We start from the raw sequence: 13,482 nt of genomic DNA, 5'->3' as shown, positions 1-13,482 counted from the left end.
TTGATTTTTTTTGCTCTACTGACATACTGAAGGCTAGCTGCTGTTAGAATATTACAGAAAGTACATAAAGGCACTGATGAAAAACAACAACAACAAAAGAATATCTGCTCTAAAAAAGATTAATATAGATTTTCTGAAGACTAGGAAAACCCCATTCTGATGATGTAATCTAAAGATGGGTGGTGCCAGAATCCTCAGGGTTTTTTAGGCCTTCTCTGAAGGATTTTTGTTTGAATAAAGTTGTACTTTTGATTGGCAATAAAATGGTTACATTTGTAAATTTAACCATTTTATAAAATGCTAAATGTGTAAATGGAAAGTTGTCCAATTACAATTCATCAGTAGTATCTAGGCAGTTACAGCCAAGCGTGTTTTCCCATTGGTTGGGACTTCACTGGTAGAACTGAAGGCCCAATGTTTGGATGTTCTTCGGGTCTTACAAATTTGTCAAAAAAAAAAAATCGGACTGTGACTGTGAGCGATCGTATAAGCAGGTTCCAACTATTGCTGTTAGTTGTTAGTTTAGCAATAACATATGTTTAGAATCTGATCAGTAAGCTAGCACAAATTAGCATTATTAGCAAATATTGGTGGTTTTAATATTTGTGACCTGTGGCCTAGGCCTAAAATGCATGGTTTAGCACTAATAGTGCTATGTCATTTTGGGACACCTGCTCATGCATTGTTCCTTCTGAAATTAAGGGTATTAAAAGGAGTTCAACCTGCCTTTGTTAGAGTAACTGTCTCTACTGTCCAGGGAAGAAGGCTTTCTACTAGATTTTGGAGGAGCATTGCTGTGAGGACTGGATTGCATTCAGCAACTGGTGCGTTAGTGAGGTCAGGCTGTTGGATGATGATCACTACCCCATCTCCACCCCAACTCCCCAACTCATCCCAAACGTACTGGATGGAGCACCATTCGTCATTCTAGAGAACACAGTTCCACTGCTTCACAGCTCAATGCTATATCCCTCTAGCCCACACCTGGTATTAAAAGGTTCATGTTTAACTGCTCCAGAGAGTCCTTTTCGATTGACCATGCTTGCACATCTGTGTCAGCAATGTGTGCAACTTAAAGTTGCATGAATGCATTCATTAGAAGGGGTGTCCACAAACATTTGGACATGTATTTATTGGAAAAACAAATTCTACATGTTTTAGGACCTTAAAAGCATGGGATATCTGCTTGACTGAGGATATTGGCGTTTGAGGTGTGCCGCTCCATGGTGAGTTTAGCATTGTGGGATCCAGCATTAGGTCATTGATTTTTTGGCTCTACTGACACACTGAGGGCTGGCAGGTGTTACACATAATATTTCAAAAAGTGCTTGAATAGCAAGGCAGAGAGCTAAAAATATGCACAATACATAGAGACATAGAAAAAACAAACTGCAGGTACTTTAGGGTAGATAGGGCAGACTGTTGGAAATGATTGTTCTCTTTGCAAGCTGGCTGACGCTGAAAGAAGCCAGAATATTACATACAAATTATTCAGTGTGGAAAGCCTTAGGGCCTCTAGGCCTTCTCTGAAGAATTTGTGTGAATTAAAAATACATAGCCTCAGTGTGCTAATCAACACATCAGTGCAGGGTATTCAAATAGCTCTAAGCATTATATTATTATGTTCACAAATTGAGTCACATCAATGCTCTGTTTCAGTGCTGTTTTTAACATCCCCTCACTAACTTCAGCTCACCCCTCAGATGTGCGTCATGCCTGTGTTACTCAAATGAGTAATCATGGAACAAAGGGAGCAGGACACACTTGCCCTCGGCTAGGCTAGCTTCAGTGTGCTAATCAGCTAGCCATGCAACACATTTTTGAGACATCTGAACAGAACATGCATAACACTTGTGAAGGACTTTTTGATGTGAACTGTGTAGCCTGTGAGCTAGCAATCAGCAGTGATGTTACATGCCTTTAACCCCTTAAAAAGCCTATGTCCTGCCAGCAGCCCATTTAGTAAAAAGCCTATGTCCTGCCAGCAGCCCATTTAGTATTATCTACCAGTTTGTACAGACGTCCCTGTAGTTACTAAATAATAGTGTGTAATAAGCCTGTAGTAAAAAGGCCCTCATTCAATCCTGTTGTTGATCTTTCTGACTCTGCACACTGCCCTCTCCCACCTGGACAAGAAGAACACATATGTGAGAATGCTATTTGTGGACTACAGCTCAGCATTCAACCCCATCATTTCCCCAGGGCTCTACATCAAGCTCAGATCTCGGTCTGAACAGCTCTTGGTGCAGTCGGATCCAGAACTTCCCAACGAGCCAACAGCAGGTGGTAAGGATGGGCAGAATCACATCCTCCTCACCGACCCTTAGGGCTGTGTGCTTAGCCCACTCATGTACTCCCTGTACATCTATTGCTGCACAGCTAGACACAGCTCCAATGCCATCATTAAATTCACTGATGACACGACTGATCGTGGACTTATCTCTAAAAGTCAACCAGACCAAGGGGCTGATAGTGGACTTCAGGAAGCAGGGGAGAGTGCACATCCCTATCTTATCTCAATGCAGAATAGGACCACTGTGGAGAGGCTCAGCAGGCTGAGGAGGTTTGGTATGAATCTCCACAGCTGAAGATGTGCATCCCGACAGGCTGTATCACCACCTGGTATGGGAACTGCTTTGCTCTCAAGCAGAAAGCTCAAAGTTTTTTACACTAGCCAGTCTCGGGCAAGGGGAAAAACAGATGCATGAAGTCCCGAACCAGATGGGTCAGAGACAGCTTCTTCCTACAGGCCATCAGAGTACTGAATAGCCAGTAGCATTGTGTTTTACATAGCCCATCACACACACACACACACACATCTCACCTCAGTCAGAACCACTGTGGACCTCTATGGGACAAACATTTTCTAACAGTCCTCATTCTGTTATAAACTCCCTCTCCTGGGCCTACGTGGTACTGCACATGGCTACACAATGAGTTTTGGCCTGGCTCCCTCCAGGCTTCACCCAGTCACACCCCTCCACACACCTGCAGCCTATATAGGACTTATTAGGACACTTGTATGGGCTGTGAAGTCTCCTGAGATGTGAGCTGGTTGTTTCTTGTTTTAACCCTTTTGCTTTGTTCCCTGGGATTAGATTATGTACTAGCCTGCACTATACATACAGTACCTGCCTGTGTTCTGACCCTTGCCTGTTGTTTGGACTGTAAGTACTGGATTAGCCCTAATGATGATGTCATTATGTACAAGTAGACTTCCTCTATTCCTTCACCCATTACACATTATACATGTTATACATTGGCTCATTTGCTGTTGCTAGGGTTCAAATGGTGCTTTCTATGATGGGGTAACCTGAAGTCACTCCATGCTCCCTACATAGGGCACAGTGCAGGTCATGCAGGCACAATTTTGAGCTAATCCATCAAAATCTCCAAGGGTAATGAAGTGTTGCTATGCCAGCATGTGTCAGTCTTTTGCTGCCATTGCCATTTCACTTGCATTATTGTCCGCCATTTTGTAAACTTTTTCAAGACGTGAGTAGCTTTACTCTTTACATTTCGCATTGCATTATGGGACAATAGCGTCCATCAAAAATTTACTCAGAATGTTCGGTTCTAAATACGCATTGTGGACTTTGAGCATACTCAACTTTGATACGTTTGTATACACTACACTCTACATACTTAAAAACTAGTTAGTGTGACTAATTAGTACACAATTGGGAAGCATCCCATTTCAGCTGCAGGTGGAGCAACCTAAAGTCTAACAGGAGCAGAACCAATCTAAATCTCCATTTCAGCTGCAGATGGAGCAACCTAAAATCTAACAGGAGCAGAACCAATCTAAATCTCCATTTCAGCTGCAGGTGGAGCAACCTAAAGTCTAACAGGAGCAGAACCAATCTAAATCTCTATTTCAACAGAGGGGGTGGAGCAACTCTTGGTCTTACAGGAGCAAGGGTGTGGAGCCATCCCCTAATTCTGCATAAGAAAGCAATATATACCAATGGTTGTTACCTGGCTTGCACGTGGTTCTGCAGGCAGATATATCTGATAGCGACTGTTATGCAAGATGAACAAGCGTCCAGGCTTTTTTCTGTCCTGGCAACAAAGTGGTGGAACGAGCTTCCCCTGGGTGTCCGAACGGCAGAGTCGCTCACTGTCTTCAAACGCAGACTGAATACCAACCTCTTCAGAGAGTACTTGGGGGAATAGTAGAGTGGTCACCTTATTTACCTGTGTTTAGTAGTGTCTAAACTTAGACGTATCTTTGAATTTTTTGTCTATTCAAACTAGCTGAGGTTTTTCTTGGGTAAATAGCAAAGCACTTTTGTAAATCGCTCTGGATAAGAGCGTCTGCTAAATGCATAAAATGTAAACGTAACACTGGCCTTTTATGAGGTGCACTGGTGACTAAAAGGTTTGCTGGTGATCTGCTATCACTCCAACTTCTGGGATCATCTCTAAAGCAGCAGACCAAAAGTTGGAGGGAGGGTTAAATCAAACAACATGTGTCACTGTCATAGTCATTCAATGCAATCAGATAATTCTTCAGCCGTAGATTTAGGCTGGAATTGAAGGAGGCTAACGTACAATAAACTCCTCTGAAGTTCTTCAGTATTACTTACCGAGGGAAGAAAAAGCTCTATGACGGTAAAATGTCTGATAATCGATGCTGTGTGCATTTAAAGCGGGGCTGAAAATCCTGCCTCTATTCACAGTTTACGGGTAATTTGTTATAATGTGGTGTTAAGTCTAGAATTGCACCTCTTATGCAGCTCTATCATCGCAATCATTCAAGTATGATTCAAATGAAGTAGCTATGTAGACTTGTGAAATGGCCATGCTGCATAATTTAAAGGCATAGCTGGAATATGAATCATTTGGACTTTAGCTTCACACCGCTGGCCAATACAGCACGATGTGCAATCAGACATTTCAAGGGATGGTCCACCCAAAGCTTTTAGCCTGGCTACCAACAGCTGGGGTGGTTTAACTTGGCTCTCTAGTTTTCATTTTGTATTAGTACAATTAGCACTGTTCGCATGAGCAGCCAATTTCAGGTCTTCAGCAATTTCAGTTTAAAAAGCCTAAATCCTGTATTTTCATCTATTTATGTTGTTTTTCCCTAAAATTCCAAATATGACAATTGATAAACAATGATCATATCAACATGACCATTTTCCAACCAAATGTATCCCTGTAAATGTACCAAATGTAAATGGACTGTACCTTTAAGCATATGTAAGAATATGTAAATGACCCAGTTCTTTCAAAAAGCAATGCATTATAATAATATTATAATATATAATAATTATAATGGAAATGGGCGGGGCTAAACTGATATATATATATATATATATATATATATATATATATATATATATATGGTAAAAAGCTGTATAAATGTGTTTTAAAATACCTGAAATATTTTGCAATAATAAAACAATAATACATGAATTCAGCAACATTACTTTGCTTAATTAAAAAAAAGAGTTTGACCCCTTTAACCTCATGACCACTACTGCATTTAAAATTCCTTGCGCTGGAGTGCAGAGTCAGAATTTGCTTATGCTTGAACTCTTGGAGAAGGCTTGGAGAGGAGTGTGAAGTCTTTCTGTATGGTCCTCACGTACAGGAAGAAAGCCAGCGCCTCTGTCCCTTAAACTCTGAGTGGAGTAGGAAATGCTTCGCCTTAGTGCTGCTATGAAGTCAGAAAGGTCATCCGGGGGCTAAGAGTAACTGCAAAAATATGTCTTAAAAGACTCAAAGGATTTGAGTGGAGCAGACTTTCTGCAAACACTGAGAGGCAGTAATCCCCTGTAATGCCTCTCAGTTTCTAGGAGACTGGATTGCCTAGACAAACAAACCCATCTTTCTGCATGAACCTTTGGAGCAGGTAATTATTCTTTAAGTTCTAGCAAATTTGGTTCAAGCAAATCAGTCCCCTCCACAGGTCAGAATGACCATGCCAGATTCCACTTCTTTTAACTTTAGTCTTCTTTATTTAGGTCCATATAGGTCTCGTCCACACATATCTGGATAGTTTTTGGAAAGCAGTGTTTCTGAAAATTCACAAGAGAAAGTAAAGGCAGCCTTAAAATGTAAGCATGCCAGCTCACACCTTACAAAATTTCAGATTAATGTGTAAAAGTGTAAAGTGTGTAAAGTGTAGGATAAATGTACCGATTAAGCTCACATATCCATTAGGCTTCCTACCATCATTTTAAAATTCATAAACAAATGATGTGCTCATTACTACATATTTCCTGCTATTTAAAACAGAGACACAGCACAGCTGCTACAGTATGTATCTAGCATACTAGTCAAAAAAGATTGCATACTAAACAAATATATTTATACATCACAGGCTTATGGTTTAAAATTAATGAGACCATACATGTTTAGTTTAGTAATGGTCAATAGTAGTAGATTGATCTCATATTATTGTGAGGTGAGTACGGTATTAAAAAATGAAGAATCAGTGAGAAAACAATAAGATGTATACTTTAATAAACATTAAGAGTATTGTTTTATATTAAATTCAAATTTGATTTGATATTTCGCTACATAACATTGTACTTTGTATTTATTTATTTATTTATTTTTAGTATTGCTCCTGCGCAATCTCAGTGTGCTCACTGTAAGCTCACTAACAGTGAACAGCAATGTTAATATTTAATACACTTTTTAAAAAACATGTTATAGTCTTCTTTAAATTTCATAAACACTTTCAAACAAGACTTCAAACTTTCACTGATGGTTGTTACTTTAAATTAATCTTAAAAAATGTATAAAACCTAAAATAACAAACCTAATATAAATATAAAATCATTAAACCTAATAACAAAATCTGAAAATCAATAAATAAATACATTTAATACATTATTACCCTTAAAATATAATGGAGTGCACTGCAGAAAATAATACGATTCCTAGCCAGTCCATCTAGCTAATACTACATCACCCAAGTAGTTTGAATGACCCTCCACTCTATTTTAAGTTCCCAGAGTTTAGAGGTTTGGTTGTTATTGCTTCTTTACCTTCAAATAAAACCTATTTTAATAATTTCTAAATATGTAGTTTTTTTTTAAAACAACTAGTTTTAATCAAATGTATTATAGTGAGCTTCAATATATACATTGTACCCATTACGATTTGTTTTGCTTTTGTAGATATTGTTATGGCGTGTACGGCCAGACGTGAAGGGAGTGAACACTCGCGGAGATGGGATCAATGTAAGATTGTTTAATAACGAGAATAAATAATGAGAATAACTGAGGACAGCAAAGGGTGGCAGAATCGTGAACACAAACAAACGTGACACCAAAAATGGCGAACACAACAAACCTGGGACTGGGAGGAGCAGGAAGCTGAATGGGAGTGAAACAAGGGGGAGCCAGCAGCTAGACTAGAAAGCGTGACCAACATAACCAGCAGTAGCAGAGAGCTGCCTAGAACTGAGGTTGCCTAGGAACATGAACAGGAAGCGAACATACCTCGCTTGTCTCCAGAATAAGACTCATAAACCCTCATAACTATGAGCTGAACATTTATGCCTGTATGCCACCATCGCAGGAGGAATCGCTGAGATTCCAACAGTCAGAGTCAGAGAGCTACAAAGAGACTCAATTCACGGCAATGAACTGAGGAGACAATGCTCCTTAAGTACTCCCAGTCCTAAGTGAAACACATGACCAGACAACAAACAGTGAATGAACACAAATGAACAGGAATCAACTCAAACAACCAGGAAGTCCTTGTTTGGGCCTCCTCTGGGCGGAGAGGGTGCTATGACAAGGGCCTGAGAGATATATATATATATATATCTTTATTTTAAATTACGTAATAAAGCAATTAATTTCAATATGATTAAATGAGAGATTAACATTTTATTTTATAATATGCTGCTGGATTCAATGTTTTGTACTCTAAAAATGTCTGAATGTGCATTTGGGTGAGCTTAATACATATGCATTATGCATTATGTATTCCTGATTATTGTATAAGGTTCATTCAGAAAGAAAAATCTAAAGTTTTCTTTACTCGCTGTGGTGCAGCTACTGTCTCCGAACCAGACACACAATCTTGATCACGCAAACATTTTTAGTTGGCAAGAACCATGCACAGGTTAACATGGTGATGTCAGCATTTTTTAAAAAGGCTGCATATTGCTCCTCCGTGCAAAACCACTGAAAACTAAGTTCTCAAAAACCTCCATTTCAGTGACTTAAAATGCTGTGTGCGGACAGGGCCAAAATGCATTTATAAAAATATCCAGATACTTGTGGACGGGGCCTTAGACAGCTGAAATCAGCACTACTATTAGACCTCACTCCCCCAACCCCGGCCCAACAGCAAAGAACTGTACTCCAGTGATGGCTGCTTGTGTGAGACTTTGCCAGTCTGTAAGCTGTGAGCTGTGAGCTGGGTCTTGGAGTTTTCTAATATGTAACGGACCCTCCAGATGAAAGAACATCTGCCATCAGTCATAAAGTTTGCACATCCATGTAGATTTTGGAAGTTGTGTGGTGTCCACTTAGCATAAAACAGGCCGCTAAAAATGACTTTAACTGGGATTAGGTCAAGGGACATTGATTCCAGGCATGTTCTCAGGTCCAGCACCTACCTTGGACTAATGATGTCTAGGGGCGGTGATGTTAGAAGTTTACAGATGGCCCAAATGCTTTGACATGATTAGTAGACATAGCTGTGGGACAGGTATAGACACTTCACTCATTAATCTACTCGGTTCAGGTCAGAGGCCTTTCCTTGACATGCTAGCAGGCTGTAGTCCCTTGGAGTGCACTAAGAGTAGGGCTGCCTACTGTATCTCAGCTGTAATAACTCATCCTAAGTCTCACACATGGACAAGAAGGCCACTGAGGGAGATGTTGTAGAAGCCCCCTTCTCTGTGGTCCCTATTGGGCACTTTAAAGCTGTCAGAGAGAGTAATCGCTGCTCCTGCTCATGACTAAGACCTCTAAACTCTGCAGGGTGGCCTAGTTAACCAAGGCCTGCACGCAGGAAGAACCTCATAGCCGGGATGACCATCCAGGGTCTGACTACTCCTTATCCATTTTCCAGCTTTGAACCCAGATTATTCACGCAATAGAGTTTGGACACAATCTCTCAAATATGTGCCAGGCAATGTTTATTAATATTCTATTCAGTCTCCGGTTGGATTTTCAATTTTAGGTTGAGAATCAAGCAGATTTTTTTCAAACTGTGGTTGAGTTCAGAATTTTGCCAGGTAGCGGTCAGGTGATTCATACTGGCCACTTTCTGACAACAGTCAGAGAGTAGAGTTGCTGCTGCTTCTCATGCCTGAGACTTCTAAACCCTGCAGGGTGGCCTAGATACCCAGGGCTTGAATGCAGGTCAAGCCTACAAGGTTTGGTCTTCACCCTCACTAGTGTCGAGAGCATTGCATGCGATAGGGGAAGAATATGTACGGGCTGGGTAATTGGCGATCCAAATTGGCAAAAAAAAAAAAAATCTGAAATAAATTTATAAAAAACTAAAGTAGTCTAATTACTTTTAGTTACTTTTGGATTATCTGTGTTTTTAAAGCCACAAATTCAATTTCAAATAAAATATATAATGTATAAGGTCACATTAAACAGTTCTGGTTGTCTACACCAAACAATCTCATGCAAATCTCCTGTCTAATACACACTCAAAAAACCCAAAAGTGGTTCCTCTATGCTTTTGGGATGAGTTGGGGAGTTGGAGAGGAGGTAGGGTAGTGATGATTAACACCCTTGTCACTGAATGTAATCAAATCCTTACTCTGTTGGACTACAGTCGGGTTCAGAGAGAACCTTATTGGGTCACAATAAGGTTCTGATAGTATGTTAGACTGCAGGTGCGCTAACACAAGGTTTTTGAGCTACACATGCATTTAGACAGACATCTACTGTGGTTTCTACACTCAATGGCGGTTAAGGTAGAACTCTAGAAAGATCAATGGGTCTGAAACTAATAGCAGATAAAATATGCTATTATGAACATGTCCTACTACATCTAGTGAAAAATCACAAGTACACACAAAAGTGGTCTCAACAAGAAATGGCTCAAGTCTGGGTGCAGATAAAGAGGTCTAAAGTAATTGTAGAATGCATGTGATTATTATACTAAATTTATTTTGTATACTTCATTTGACTAACAAGTGCTTATTAAATGATTTGTTTTCACATAATAGGGCTTGAAATACTATTCAAGATGCAAATGTTCTCAAAGAAAGAACACTGCAAGGCAGGGTAATAAAAAATATGTTTCGCTGTGCTGAATTTTAATAGCTTGTAGGGTCTTTGCCATCAAAAAGTTTAGAAATGGCTACAGGCAGTGCAGAAAGTTCCACACTCAACTGATCAATGTGCAAATTAAGTCTGGAGGAAAGTGTTCTACTACAGTGAAGAAGTGTGTCATGTGTCCTACCCTAGTCTAACACACCTGGCTGTAACGATCAGATGTTTTTACAAGTCACCATTAGTTAATTCAGGTGTGTCAGATTAGGTGGTGTGCAACATTGCTATTAGAGGTGAGGCCTCCTGTGGTTTCGTCTCTAGGCCTAAACTAGGCCCCTCAGTCCAACCTTCAGCTATCCCTGGCAATACAATAGCTGAATCGTGTGCATGTGACGTTCCATTGCAGTGTGTGTTTGTCTAGGCATATGGATGCCATAACTTTGTTGGATGTGTTTTACCATTCTTCTCATGACTGTTTAACGGCGTCCAAATCTGAATAAACCCTACACTGTGAAGCGTGGAAATGCTTTGTAGTGGAACCGGGTAAACACTCCGCATTAGACAACAACGTGGCGATCCCCCGCTGCATCTCAAGCTGCTCTGTGCATTTAGAGGAAAGCTAGAGATCAAAGCCCCCCTTTCTCTCTCACTCTTTTCCTCTCCTTCCTCCTCAGCAGGAAGAATCAATGCGTCGTGGAAGGGCTGGAGTGCGGAGCGCGCCACTGTTTATTCCGTGTGGCGTTTTGTATCTGCATTGTTTCATCCTGACTGACCTTTTCTGCAAGCTTCAAAAGCACTTTCTGAAATTATAAAGGATTATCCACACAGCTTTCTGGCTCCTCCTCGTAGGCTGCTGGGCGCCTAGCTTGAACGCAGACGCGTATTTTTGTTTAGGCTGCCTAAAGTGGTTCATAGCTACAGAGCTGCCTTTAAAATCGTTACGGTTTGCGCACATGAAATGGATTCAATAAAATGCTTTGTTCCAAAGATGGGTTTTGGCCTCAGCCGACAAAGAGCGGACTATAACACAGGCTCAATTAAATGTTGTCCTAGTCAATAAATGCCTTTGGAGCCTTTTTACTTTAACCTGAAACTTAAAAGAGGCTGAAAAAAAGGAGAAAATTGCCAATCACGTCCTGCCTCGGGTGGCTCAACTCAGTGGATCTACTTCTGTGACCCTCACTCTGAGTGCGGGTGTCCAACAGGGACATGTACTTAGGCCTCGGTTATTCTCCCTGCACACATAGGGCTGTACTGTGCTGCCACTCCAATGCCATTGTTAAGGTCACGGGCGATAAAATAGTAGTTGGCCTAGTGTCTAACAACCTACCTATGGAGGTGGACAAGCTGACACGCTGATTCTAGAAAAACAAGCTAACTCAATGTTATAAAGACACTGGAGATGATTATGGGCTTTGGTAAGTCACAGGAGAGGCATACCAGTCCCTCACCATCAACAGGGGCCTGTGGTGAGGGTGTAGAGCTTCAAATACCTAGGGGTTCACATTACCAGCACTTTTTCCATAGACCACACAAAGCAATATTATAGGTAAGGAAGCCCGCAAGCTTCTGTATCTCCCCAGGCAACTGTGGGAAACTCAAGTATGTTAAACTTAATTATGCTACTGTGCACTAAGGTGTACTTGTAGCCACTCTAATGCTCAATGCACACCAGTGCTATATGTGCTAAAATTAAACTTTAAGGGCTGGTTTCCCCAGTCAGATGTTCAACCTAGTTCTAGATCTTGCTGTCTCCTTTGCGAACTCATTGGTCCCTCCATCTACAGAAGCATCAAGCCTTGGTGTAGTCATGGATGATCAGTTATCATTCTCAAGTTCACAAATCTGACTTAGTCCTGCAGATTTCTCCTGTACAACATCCAGAGAATTCGACCCTTCCTCTCTAGAGAGTCGCCCAGGTGCTTGTTCAGTCTCTCGTCATTTCAAGACTTGACTACTGCAACTCTCTTCTGGCTGGTCTCTCTCTGCGCACCATCAGGCCCCTGCAACTCATCCAGAATGCAGTGGCACGGGTCGTCTTCAACGTTTCTAAATTCAGCCATGTCACTCCACTGCTGCGTTCTCTCTTCACTGGCTTCCTGTAGCTGCTTCCCGCATCAGATTCAGAACCCTGACGCTGGCCTACAAAGCCAAGAACGGACCAGCCCCTCCGTACTTGATGGCAATGGTCAAAAGCTGATCCGCACCAAGAGCCCTTCAAGCTTCAAGTACAGCTCGTCCCGACCCACCTTCCCTTAAGATCCACGGAAGACAAACGTCCAGGCTTTTTTCTGTCCTGCACCGAAGTGGTGGAACGAACTTTCCCTGGGTGTCCGAACAGCAGAGTCGCTCGCTGTCTTCAAACGCAGTCTGAAGACCCTCCTCTTCAGAGAGTACTTGGTGTAGTGTAGTGTCGAGTGTTGTGGTCTTCATACTGACTTTTGTATTTTGTAGTATCTAAGCTTAAATATATATTTTAGATCCTAGTCTATACAAACTAGCTAAGGGTATTTTTTGGATTGCAATTTATTAGGGGTGTGACAATACAGTACTACATCCCTAATTACATTTCATATTATATTGTTCAAGACAAAGCTTTTGATACACAGACTGATAATAAAAATAATAGATCATCATATCGTAAAAGTATTAGAAAAATATTAGAAAAGGTATTATACAATGACTAATATTACCACCACTGTGTCTTATTGAATTAAACTGAATTGTGGTTTGGTTACACCCTTGGCATTTATAGATGCTTGGATTAGAGTCTGCAGTGTGCAAAGATTCATTTGTTGTATTCATTTTACTTGCCATGCCTGTGTGTATTCAAAGACACAGCAGCTTGAAAGTCTGTGAAAGGTCCTGAACCTTGTGTCCACTGTATAATATTAGATCCCAGTAGAAAAGTGAACGAGTGGGCAAGTTTTATCTTATGGGACCATATTCCATATTCTTTTTCGGAGCGCTCATTGCACATAAGTTGATGAAATCATGCTCTCTTTCATATACCAAAAAAGGAGCAATGGCTTGGGGGCAGGAAAACAATATCCTTTTTGTAAAGCGTAAGCATTTCTGAGAGCTGCAATTCCGATAATTAATGCCATGAAGTCTAAGAACTTTGGACACCTTATAACTTTGATAGCCTTTTTTAATGAACCCAGTGGTGGTGGGATGAACTGGGGATATGACTATACTTACTGTTCATAACTTAATAAGCCACAGTGAAGGTCATTAGAACCAAGGTCCTTTAGTCTGCATGGATTGAATG

The sequence above is a fragment of the Salminus brasiliensis genome, chromosome 1 (genome assembly GCF_030463535.1).
Source record: "Salminus brasiliensis chromosome 1, fSalBra1.hap2, whole genome shotgun sequence".
Lineage (NCBI taxonomy): Eukaryota > Metazoa > Chordata > Actinopteri > Characiformes > Bryconidae > Salminus > Salminus brasiliensis.
Note: the sequence above shows the minus strand (reverse complement) of the source record.